Genomic DNA, 12,598 nt, shown 5'->3' with positions numbered 1-12,598 from the left:
TGAGTAACGCGCGTTAGCGCGTTATAAAAATTTGTATGCACTCATCACTGCACTTATGAGACTGTATCTTTCAAAAAATCAAGATTTGATGCTTATAATTACATTTTTTTAACTTCTTGCCTTGTCTGCAAATGTAATTACCTTAAAATTCCTATCTTATCCTAATGGGTAGTTTCAACCCCATTGTGTTATTACTCATGAAATATGTCCAAATCAAGGGTAAGTTCATTTAAGAAATAAACTGCAATTTAAAAAGTTCGGGATATGAAGTTGGTTGGTCACGTGATCAAATCCTGTGAAGCCCAAATAGCTTCTTAGTAGATTAAATCACGTACCAACCAACTTCATATCCCGGTGAACTTTTTAAAATTGCTGTTTATTACTTATATTAAAAAAATTAACGTTTGAAAAAGACAAATCGTTCAGGGCTGCCTTTACGACCAAATCAAGAAATGCATATTGTTCACCAACTAATCAATGATTTATTCTTATGGTTGGAAAATATAATTATGCTAACGCACGTTACTCAATTTATATGCACACATCGCTTCAGTTATTAGACTGCACATGTAAAGTTAAAAAAATCATGATTCAATGCTATAATATTTACATTTGCAAATATGCCCCCTTATATGAACCTATAGAAAAGCGAAAACGTCCAGTTCTGTATGAACTTTTTCTTAACGTAACAATGATCATAGCACGTGCTTATCGCTTGTCGCTTGGATTATTATAAACATAAAAATATCGGTAATTTTAATTAAGAAATAAACAGCAATGTTAAAACGTTCAGCGGGATATGACGTTGGTTGGTCACGTGATCAAATCCTGTGAAGCCCGAAGGGCTTCTCGGTAAATTCGATCACGTGACAACCAACTTCATATCCCGGTGAACTTTTTAACATTGCTGTTTATTACTTATATTTACGTTTGGAAAGACAAATCGTTCAGAACTGTTATAATTACCGAGATTTTATTTTCATTTATCACATGTTTATCTCAATATGCGGTGGATATCACTCATGGGATAAATTTTTGATATTTCCACTTGTGTTCTTAGGCCACGTTACGTCATGATTAAAAATTACGTAGCTTTAGGCAGATTATTGACGTAGAATGAAAAAGTAACAAAATAATATAGATGAAAAGCGTAGACTTATAAATGTGCAGCATTTTATGATGTTTCAATTTTTTTTATATAAATTGATAAAAATATACCAGAAAATGAAATGATTGTTTTTCAAGGAACTTTTTTCCATGCGTAAAGTTGTTGACGTCTTGTATGGAATGTGTTGTATGGCTCACAATTATAATGTTTACAGAAAGATTGAGGTTAAAAAAAATGAGATTTAACTTGTGGTTAAACATGTGATAAAAAGAATCTCTCAAAGGCTCAGGGATAGGAAACACACAACTCGTTGGATAAAAATCATATACCATCGCAAATCATGAGAGATCCTCGACGACGTATTATCAATTAACAATTGTTATTTTCATACTTACGTCGACTCGATATATCCCAGTGAACTTGAAATAAAAGATACCACATAGTCTGCGTCATCTGTTTTATATTTGGATGTAACCTACCAACAAAAGTTTATGATAAACGCAATTACTTCAATTTTCTGTAGTTAACTTTCCTTACTTATGAAGCAATATACCTTCATTACCTGCATATGGTGTTTTTGTCTCTCAGTTGATTCGATACGCAAGGGCATGCTCTTCGTATGAACAGTTTCTAAGAAGAAACGAGCTACTGACAAACAAGTTGATAAAACAGGACTATCAAATTAGCAGTCTCGCTTGAAGTCATCTTTTCGTAAGTTGTATGGTCGATACAACGACCTTGTCAGCAAATACAATCTTCCACTGGGTCGCATGCTGACTGACGTTTTTCATACCAATTGTTAGACCATAATTAATCACCTAATTGTCTACGGACTTTTCCGATTTTTTTCCCAATTACGACAAAGAGTACACGGCGGATGTGACCGGTCAGCAGAGGATGCTCACTCCTCCTAGGCATCTGATCCTACCTATTGTATTTTGATCATCACAAACAAACCGAATTGTCGTTTTCCCCTATTATGACATTTTCCCTATTTTGACATTTATCTCGACTATGACATGCTCAGTTGTGACTAAGAGCACACGGCGGGTGTGACCGGTTAGCAGAGGATGCTCACTCGATCCTCCTAGGCACCTGATCCTACCTCTATCCGTTTGGAGGTCCGTGTTGCTATGCTTTGAATTTGTATTTTGTTTTATGGATTTTTGAGATGGTTCACGATTTGTTATTGTCATTTTTACATATATACATAATGTAAATTAATATCCATATGATGCATCAGTATCATAATTGTTTAGTAATGAAGATCAAGGAAGCAAATTCATATTCCATTAAGAATTCTTTACTACCTGCAATAAATTTGTTCCTTTTTATTTTGATAAATTTGGCGTAAACTAGCTGCCATATTTTCGTCCGCCTACGGAAAAATTATTCAATATTGTGCATTGGAGTGCGCAACCATTGTATACAAACAAATGCATGCGTGTACACAGCTTCAATTTTGGTTGGCTGCAGATATGTGACGTCGGCAGGAATTTGCGAACTAAATTAGCCTACAACCCTGCGAATGTTATTGTACGTCATTTAAACTTACACCACGTGGTTTTATTGACCCTTTCAGTTTCGCAGTATTCATTCATTCATACTTTATTTCCTCATGACTGAGATAATTTCAAATGAATACAATTAATTTAACCAATACAAATCAGCAATTACAGAGAAAGTGAAGAAAGACAGAGAAAAAAAAAAGAAACAAGGACAAACACACAAAATGAAAGTTAACGAATGTTATATACATGTTTATCAGGTCACGACACAGGGTTTACTAATTGACCCTATTTGTTACATCATGATGACGACGCATGAGCTGATTATACTGGGCTGAAGTATCTTGTATCAGCTTAAAGTTCTTGATACGGAAAGTCTCGGTGGCATAAGCGTCCAGTTCCGTGTTTGGTTGCCGACCCAAGAGGATGAGGAGCAAGTCGTCGTCAGGGAGGGCACACAATTCTGCAGACAGATGGATGGTAAAGTTATTTATAATATCAGTCCACCAATTGTTTCGAGTGCCGAGGGTTATTGCACTCAAATCGTCAACGTGACGGTAAATGAGGTATATATATATATATATATATATATATATATATATATATATATATATATATATATATATATATATATATATATATATATATATATATTGAAACACAATAAAATCCACAGTGGTCGGCGAGTTATAGATAAAAATTAAATAAGAAAACACGAAAAACGTTCAATATAGCTTAAGCGCTTTCATTTTAAAATCTTCAGAAGCTATATAATGTATAACACTTATACTTCCGCTATAATTATATAGCTTCTGAAGATTTTAAAATGAAAGCGCTTAAGCTATATTGAACGTTTTTCGTGTTTTCTTATTTAATTATATATATATATATATATATATATATATATATATATATATATATATATATATATATATATATATATATATATATATATATATATATATATATATATATATATATATATATATATATATAATGTAGTCAGAGGTACATGTACAGTACAAATTAGAGAAAAAATATGAGAAAAATTAAAGTACAGAAGTCGAAGAAGGACAGACTGATTAAAAAATTTCGTGTATAAATAGACAGATTTTTTTTTTTTTTAGTTTTTTTTTCAGTTTTAAAGTAGACAATAATTCACTAGTGTTTGGTCTTTCACGAAATATAAGTTCCAATTTAAGTATTTTTGTCTAATACATGAGAGAGCATTACATTCTAATATAACGTGCATTTCATCGGCTATTTGATAATTACATATGTGCAGCATCTTTCATTTAGAGGAATGCCTAACCATGAGTTTCTACAGGAAGTCGGCGACTCGATGTTCGAAATTAAACAAGTATTTTTCGAAGTTTTGATGGTAGAATATTCAAATATTTTTCATATCCAAAAGTTAATTTGAAAGTTTTATGTGTGTGACCTTTTGAAGAATTTGCAAAATCAGTCGACCATTTCTGCACAAGGGGTCTTTAAGCCTTTGCTCGACAGCATTTGTAATCCAATTAACATGCATTTACAATATATTGTTCATTCCAAATGTTTGAAAAACCACACTTATCAAAAATAGGATGTATACAATCACTCCATGGGTTCTTAGAAATGTCATTGTTACATTGAATCAATAAGTATTTGTAAAGTACATGAAAATTTTATTTTCTGGCCCGGTGAACAATTTTGCCCAGTATGAAACCATTCTAGTATATATATTAACAAATAACGAGAACCTTCCGGTTTCTCCATAAACCGTTTATGATGGGGTACAACTTTTTAAATTAATCCGAACACTTATACTTCCGCTCGAAATTTAGGAAACGAACATATCTCGGGGAAGTCTCGTGAACTTCTGAATTTATTACATACTTAGCAACGATAAAGAAAACATTCCGAACACATTTGGAGGGGTGAATTAGCTACCTGTTTACCAATCAGGTGCATGAGTTGCAAGGCATTGTGGGCTACTACAGGTTTAAGTGTATTAAAAGCCTATTGAAAATATCATTTTGAACTCTCGTTTGCAAACTCATTTTCAATTATTTTTCAGAATTTAAGAAATAAACGTGGAAAATGATGTGTGATCTTTCATTTCTATGCAATATTCCTACGAGGTCTTATATCAACCTGTTTAATTACCATATTGTCAAAGTTAAAAAAAAAAGGCACGTCCTATTGAATAAGAAGCGTCTTTCACGTGATACCTCAGGTTCAATCGCAACGTCTCGGTCCTTGCCGGCAAGCTCGGAAAAACACCTCGAATGTATTAACATCACCGGATGTAAGAAGTTTATACAAAATGGAGTCGCTTCCCATTAAAATAGCTATCGGCTAGATAGCCTTATAGTCTCTTCTGTGTTATATTTTAGGGTATATCATTTACTTTAATGAAGTCTAGCTTACGTCTCAACAGATCGTAAAATATGTTGTTTTTATATCAAGTTTTATAAAAAGGGGGGTTGTCATGGACGCCTAGGTAATACATTCGATGTGTTTTTCCGAGCCTGCCGGAAAGGCCCGAGAAGTTGCGATTGACCTCGGGTTTTGGACAACATGAGAAAAATGCGCATTAAAATTTCAGGGACACTCATCATGCAGAATGCTTAGCGTATGAAAATACTAGTACTACATGCTACATAACTTGTACTCTGTATTTGTATATTTGTGCATTTCAATTATCGTGGCCGTTTCCGTATGTTGGGTTTTGTGTCTGCAGGTACTGAGTATACAATTATCAGAACTTTTTAATCGGAGTGTCCTTTACAAAAATTTAGATTACTGAGAATCAAAATTTGTACATGACTATGACTATAAATTTTGATTCTCAACAATCTAAATTTTTGTAAAGGACGGGAGGCAAAATTTAAATGCGTTTTCAACACCAAAGGGTATCTAAAAGGGTATCTGTTCACAAGAACAGAAATATCAACTGTTTTCTCATAAGATCCTAACATATTTATACCAAAAATTTAGATACATTTTTATGTCTTTAAGTTCATTGCTAACGCCATGACGCTGGGCGTATAAAAGAACACTACATACATAAGCATCAAAAATATTTAAATATGTTTTTACTTTGAAATCATAATTATGCTTTCAAAGAGTTTATAAAAGCGAATAAGCTTTTCTATCTTGAGCTTAAAAATCATTTTTAGGAAATTAAAATCCTCTACAATTTCAACATTTCATTGTTATAAGTCTATCTTAGATTCAATTATATTTATTTTATCACATACTTAGTATTAACACACCAAAAATAGTATGTAAGATTTAGTGTGCTCTTTCAGTACATGGAATGTAATTGTCGAACTAAGTTCATTTCTACAACACTAGTTTGATCAACATTAGAACTTAAAGGGGAATGGTTACGATTTTGGTCAATTTTTTTTCCCGTTTTTAATGTTTACAATGCTTCAGTAACTTATGAGGGCTCGATGATCGTGGCCATTTTTAGACTGTATTGATCTCTTTCAAAATAAGAGCTTCATATCAAAATATAGGAAGAAACCCAAATTCCAAAGGTAAAATATATGGATTTTTTTATACTACAATGTATTGACTATTCGTCTATATAGAGTTATATAGTGAGAATATACTACTGAATATAACAATAAATTATAGTTAATATATAGTTTAACAATTCATATCTTAAAATTTTAGGAAGATCTGATGGTTAATTTGTTTATCATCCACCCCCCCCCCCACCCCCACCCCCCTTTAATGGCATTTCCAAAAGCCATCCAAAATTTTAGTGCCAGTCGTCGAGTTGCAAGCGAAACACAGAGCTCACAATGCTTTGTTATATCTATAAACAACGCTTACACTATATGGTTGTTAGGGGGTTTTTTACGTTTGAAATGATAATTTCAGATTTAGAACTAAAATTAACGTGACAAACGCTAGATACTGTTTAGTTATTTTCAAAACAAATTAGATAGAAAAATCAGCATGAAACGGAATTTTCAACAGTTATATTGAACCAATGTAAATAAAACACACGGCAGGAGCCTTGTTAAAGGGTACCTGCAGTGCCGGTCAATTTTTGATATAATAGAGATCTATGTGTAAAAACATCATCCTGAAAATTTTACATCGATCGCATAAGTAGTTTTCGAGATATTTGGGGAAAACCCGATTTCACACCTGAACGAGTTTTGAATCAAGCCGTTTTGGCGCGAGATGAACTGTGACGTCACGGGGTCAACGCCGCTGTATGAGAAACAGGAATATCGTATGAAAACTGTTTGTTTTCTTGCATTGTTTAATCGATATATTAATATTTTCTTCTGTTATTTTGTTTCCGTATCAACCCTGGATGACTAATTATACTGTCGTTTGAGTTTAACCCGTATTTTATCGAACAAAAATGCCGAATTTGGACAATTGTTTGCTTCATGAATTTCGACAAATGTGTAACACATTTTACATATAAATGCACACCATATGTAGCAAAATGACAATTAATCAAAGCATTATTGTTATACGAAACATATTTTGTTAATATTGTCATTCTTTCGAATGATTTCTCAGTGACATTATTAACTGATTATAATAATAATATTGATGATACATAATGATATTTCGTAAAAGGTAACTCGGGGTCTATTCCTCGTATAAGGCATAACATTACAAATGATGTCGCCCGATTATTCAATAATATTGATATCGGACCAATAACAATCAAAATAGTATGCATTCTTTAACAAACAAACACGGGATTATAAACGGATCAAGGCGAAAGTCCAAGATGGCTGCATGCGTGATTATGTCTGTCTCGTATTCTTTTAAAAATACGATAATGGAATTTAATTTTACATTTATTTACATCCTTTGTCAAAATGTTCCAGTTTATTTAGATTTCATAATGATTCGTTGTCAGTATTACAATTTAAGCTATACGGAGTTTTAATAAAAGCGTTTAATTGCTGACCATAGCGCTCGAAAAAAAGTTGCACTTTATTAAATAACAAATTATAAATCCGAAATAATTACTTGATCACATAAAAAAGGTTTCAATTGCAGAATTGTAAATTTTTGTCATTATTTAAGTGATAAGATAAGTAACAATAAAGGCATTTACTTTGAACATTAGTTTTACTATTCAATAGTATCATGCATGCTTCTTTGATCACTGATTGTCGGACTATACACATGTTTTAGCTGACGAATGCTTGATTTTACACAGTCTAATTTATTTTTCTGTTTTATCTTTTAACAATTGAGTAGCTAATTATACACAAATCAATTTACCAGTCTAGAGGTGTGAAACCCTCTCTTTGTTCACCAGACTCGTGTACCTTGTGTATACATACCCCAGATACACGTGTGTCTGGAGCAGTGGCTTCGTTAGTTTATCTGTTTACCTGTGTCATTATCTCGGATCACTCGTGTGTGAAAGGATATTATGTAATCAATAAAATGAATAATGAACATAAATTTGCCCATGTAAGCGTTTTAAGATATGGTATTCATCGGTAAAAAGGCGGCGAAAATAGCAAATTTTAAAATCGTTTAAAAAGAAATCAGATTGTAATAAAATAATAACGGATACAAATTTCTAGATCTACAATACTTAAATTAACAAAATACGTCAAAACATCAGACCTATATCAATCATTTTGGCTGAAAAATCGAATTTAATTTGTATAGCTTTATAAGGAAATTTCCGTCGTGTTGATTTCGTGACGACACTTCCGCTGAAGCCTCGTTATCGCCTAATTCTGTTTTCTCTTTATTAGATTTCCCAAAGCAGGTAAAAATAGCCACTTTGAAGGGGCGTAACTTCATTATTTTTGCACCGATTTCGATGCGGTTTTTTGCATTAAATTTTGGTAAATAAACTCTTTAACATATGTTTCACATCGGCTGGGCTGCAGGTACCCTTTAACGTAACCAAGAGTTGTGAGCTCTATTTACCGGTATTGCTTATATAACTCTACAACTGAATCTCAAATTTTGGTTGATCATTAAAAACGGATTTCTAAAGCATTGTAAACGATAAAAATAGAAAGATAGAATGTGGCCAAAACCATGACCATGCCCCTTTAAATAAATGTATAATTTTGGTTTGAACACTGATTATTGACTTATTAAAAAAAAATCATATCATTAAAAAAGGCATACTTAAAATCATGATCGCAAAAAAAAATCAACGAGTTCCTTAAAGGGGTAATATGAATTCATATCAGCCTTAAAGGATTCTTTCAAAATTTGGCGGCTAATACGAGTACTTTAATTGAGTAAGCTGTATCACATGTTAAAAACCAAGTATATATAGAGAGAATAATAGATACCATTTTCCATATCACAGCGTGTATCAGCCCAAGACTCCAATATCAGCCCTCGTGTTGATATTGGAGTCTCGGACTGATACTGGCTGTGATATGGAATCAAAGTACTGAAGAACTGACGGGAGTTGATTTTTATTTATTTTAAAATCAATGATATGTTATTTTGCATGACAAGTTCGAATTACGCATGTTTTTATAATATGAAGTTTTAAACTTTTTCGACTAGAATGTCGAGAAACCTCCATATGAATCATGTTAAATAATATTTAAAGATAAAATTAATTCAATCAAACTACGTATTTGTGGTAGAAATATTTCTCGAAAATTGTATGGATCCAAGCAATATTGAACTCAAGTCTCGTTCAACCAAACGCTCGGCTGACACCGTAAATCTCCGACAAGGGTTTACGGAGACAGCCGAGCGTCGAGTTGAACGAGACTATATTGAACTCTGGCGTAGGAATACATACGACTACAAAAAATATTTAAATTGTTCGTACCATTTAAAATCTGACTATTTTTAAGGTATTTGTGAATAAGTTTCCTTGAAAAACAATGCTTTAGCAAACATTACATCGAATTATCAATTATTTTCAAGAATTATGTCTTGTCAGGAGCAATGATTTGTGCTGAGGTCCAAACACTGTTTCACTTTCGGTTTGTCCGAGTGACTGCATAGGAGAGTTGATTAAAAATCAACTCCCAAAAAGGTTATCTATTATTATATTTATTACATACTTAGTAATAGATAAAAATCAAAATACTGAAGTACTGACGGGATTTGATTTTATCGATTATCATTTATTTTAAAATCAACTTATCTTGCATGGCAATTAGTTTCTAGTCTGTATTTGAATTGCGCACTTTTTTATAATATGAATTTTAGACTTTTTCCGACAAGAGTTTCTAGAAACCCCATATGAATCATGTTGTGTAATATTTAAAGATAGATTTCAAACTATGTATTAGTAATCGAAGCAGTAATTATATAAGTTCTAAAAACTGTATTGATCCAAGCACTATTGATATCGAACTCTAGTCTCGTTCAACCAGACGCTCGGCTGTCTCCGTTAATCTCCGACAAGCAAGAGAGCCTCTCTGTTTGTCGGAGATTTACGGAGACAGCCGAGCGTTTGGTTGAACGAGGCTATATTAAATTCTGGCGTAAGAATACATGAGACTTTAAAAATATCTCAATATTTTGTATTATATAAAATCTGACTATTTACAAAGTGTTTATTGATAAGTTTCCTTGAAAAACAATGTTTCAGCATGCATTACATCGATTTTTTCAACATTATTTTTCATTTTTATTTTTAAGAACTACCGGTAAGTCTTGTCAGCGGTGGTGATTTGTGCTTAGGTCCAAACACTGTATCACTTTCGATTTGCCAGAGGAACTGCATAGGAGAGTTGATTAAAATCAACTCCCAAAAACCATCAACTTGAACAAATTGATTTTAAATATTATTTGAAAGTAGTCTGTACATGTATCAAATAAAAATATGAGATTATATTGTTTTACCAAACATGAAACTACAGAACCGAAATTTCCTCAGTTTTAAAAATTAACTGCTCCAAAACATTTGCTAGCATTTGAAGTTTTCAACTGCACTTAAAAATGTTGACTGTAACAAATTTATATTTTTCCTCTGTAAACATGCACAAATGCCGAACCGAAAAAAGGCATTTCTAGGAGTTCCGCAAGGTGTGTAATATGGATCTGTATCAGCCCTAGGGCTGATAACCTGTATCAGCCCCGATAACCTGTATCAGCCCCGTAGGCCGATACGAGTTTTGTGATGTCATCTGTATCACATATGCAAAAAATCTGTATTTATTACTAATACTCATTTTTTAGTATTATTTATCGGACCAGGGTTAACGTTAATTCTTCTTCACCGCCGTCATTTCCGCAATATGTATAAATTCTTATTGACTTTTCTTCATTTAAAAATTTCATCCATACATGTATACTAGTATTGATAAAATTATTTCAACCCAAGCATAATTGTGCCCAGGGCGTCTTTGCAAAGTAAATAATGCTGACCAGGGATTTGATATTATTGACCCAAATCAGCAACTGACAGTCAGACTGCATTTTTTATTTGTTTCCGTTAAGTTCACATATTATTAACATAACATAGTTCAAATTCATCATTTTAATGAGAAAAGTTCGGTAAGAATTTATATATTACGGAAATGACAGCGGTGAAGAAGAACCCGGGTAGACAAAATGAGTCTAGATAAAAACTAGGGTATTCAATTCAATACACAACAATAGTGCAGCTATGTCGATAATAATTGTATCAAAAAGTATTCATTTTCATATCTTCGTATTAATCGTCAACTTTGATATAGTGTGCATGTTTTAAAGCATTACATATCACAATCAGATCTGGCTTCAAATTTTGATTATGAAATATATTTGATTTGTACATATTTTATTGTACAAATTACACAAGATGAATGGAAACAAGTTTTTACAACTTACACGAAATATATTCAACCAAAACTATTATTTAGTATCCCAATATTTTAAAAAGGTATATATACATGTACTTTCCTATATCTATATACAGAGCTTTTCATTTAAAGAAGATATAGTCTAAAAATGGCTATGACCATCCAGCCCTCTTACATTTTCGCTTGAACTTTGGGTTTTCACCGGATTTCTCCAAGACACAAAAATTGTGACCTTTTTGCACTTTAAACTGTTAAAGTTAAATATGGAATTTAAAATGAAAGAATTTTGAATATCAAAAATTTTATAATATCTATATATAATGTACAATATCATAAAAGCCGAAGGTCATCATAAGGACTATTTAGGATCAAGCCATTGTATGGGAGTCCTAAACTCAATTAATTGTGTCAAACATTTTCTTTACAAAGGACTATGTGCGGTTTTATGCATTTTTTGCCCCCAAAATTAAAGTTTTATAAAGAGCTTTAAAAATAAGGTGGAATATAGATAGAATCATATTTAAAATAAGGGTGCAAAAGATTATCACCACAGTGACGTCATAATGTAGAAATGACGTCATGAAGATTGCCTAATTTTGATATTTTGATGTTTTGTAGCAAAATATGGGTGTTTTCCGATGGTTTTTCGACTGGGAAACATCGAGCGCAGGCTTGGTCAAGTACCATTTTTTAGTATAATGTGTATATTTATCAAAAGAAAAACATATGTTAAAATCTTACTTGAGCAGACCTGGGCTCTATACTTCCGAATGCAAATTATAAAGCAAAATTTGAAATATTTTCAATTGTTTACAAATTTGCGGGAATTAGGTCATTTAATTGACGTCATAGATATATAGCAAATGGACAATGGTGACTAAAATCATGATTTTAGTTATAGGCATCAACTGTACAATGATTTATGAAGATTTGAATTTAATTGAACAATATATAAAAATTGGTTAAAATTGGGGGCAGATATTTGACCATACCGCACATAGTCCTTTAAGTTTTAAACATTTAAATTCAAATGAACAAAATATCTACTATTTATCATTGAATTTTATATGCATGCATAAATCAATAAACGAATTTATCAATTCAATCATAAACTGTTTGAAATTGTTGCTTCCTTTTTTATAATTATGTTATTGTCCTTACTTTTATTATTTTTCCAAACACTGAGAGAGCCTATATGCTTGAATATCAACAGA

The sequence above is a fragment of the Crassostrea angulata genome, chromosome 5 (assembly GCF_025612915.1).
Source record: "Crassostrea angulata isolate pt1a10 chromosome 5, ASM2561291v2, whole genome shotgun sequence".
In the NCBI taxonomy this organism is placed as follows: Eukaryota; Metazoa; Mollusca; class Bivalvia; order Ostreida; family Ostreidae; genus Magallana; species Magallana angulata.
The sequence above is the reverse complement of the archived record's forward strand: the minus strand, read 5'-3'. Positions refer to the sequence as shown.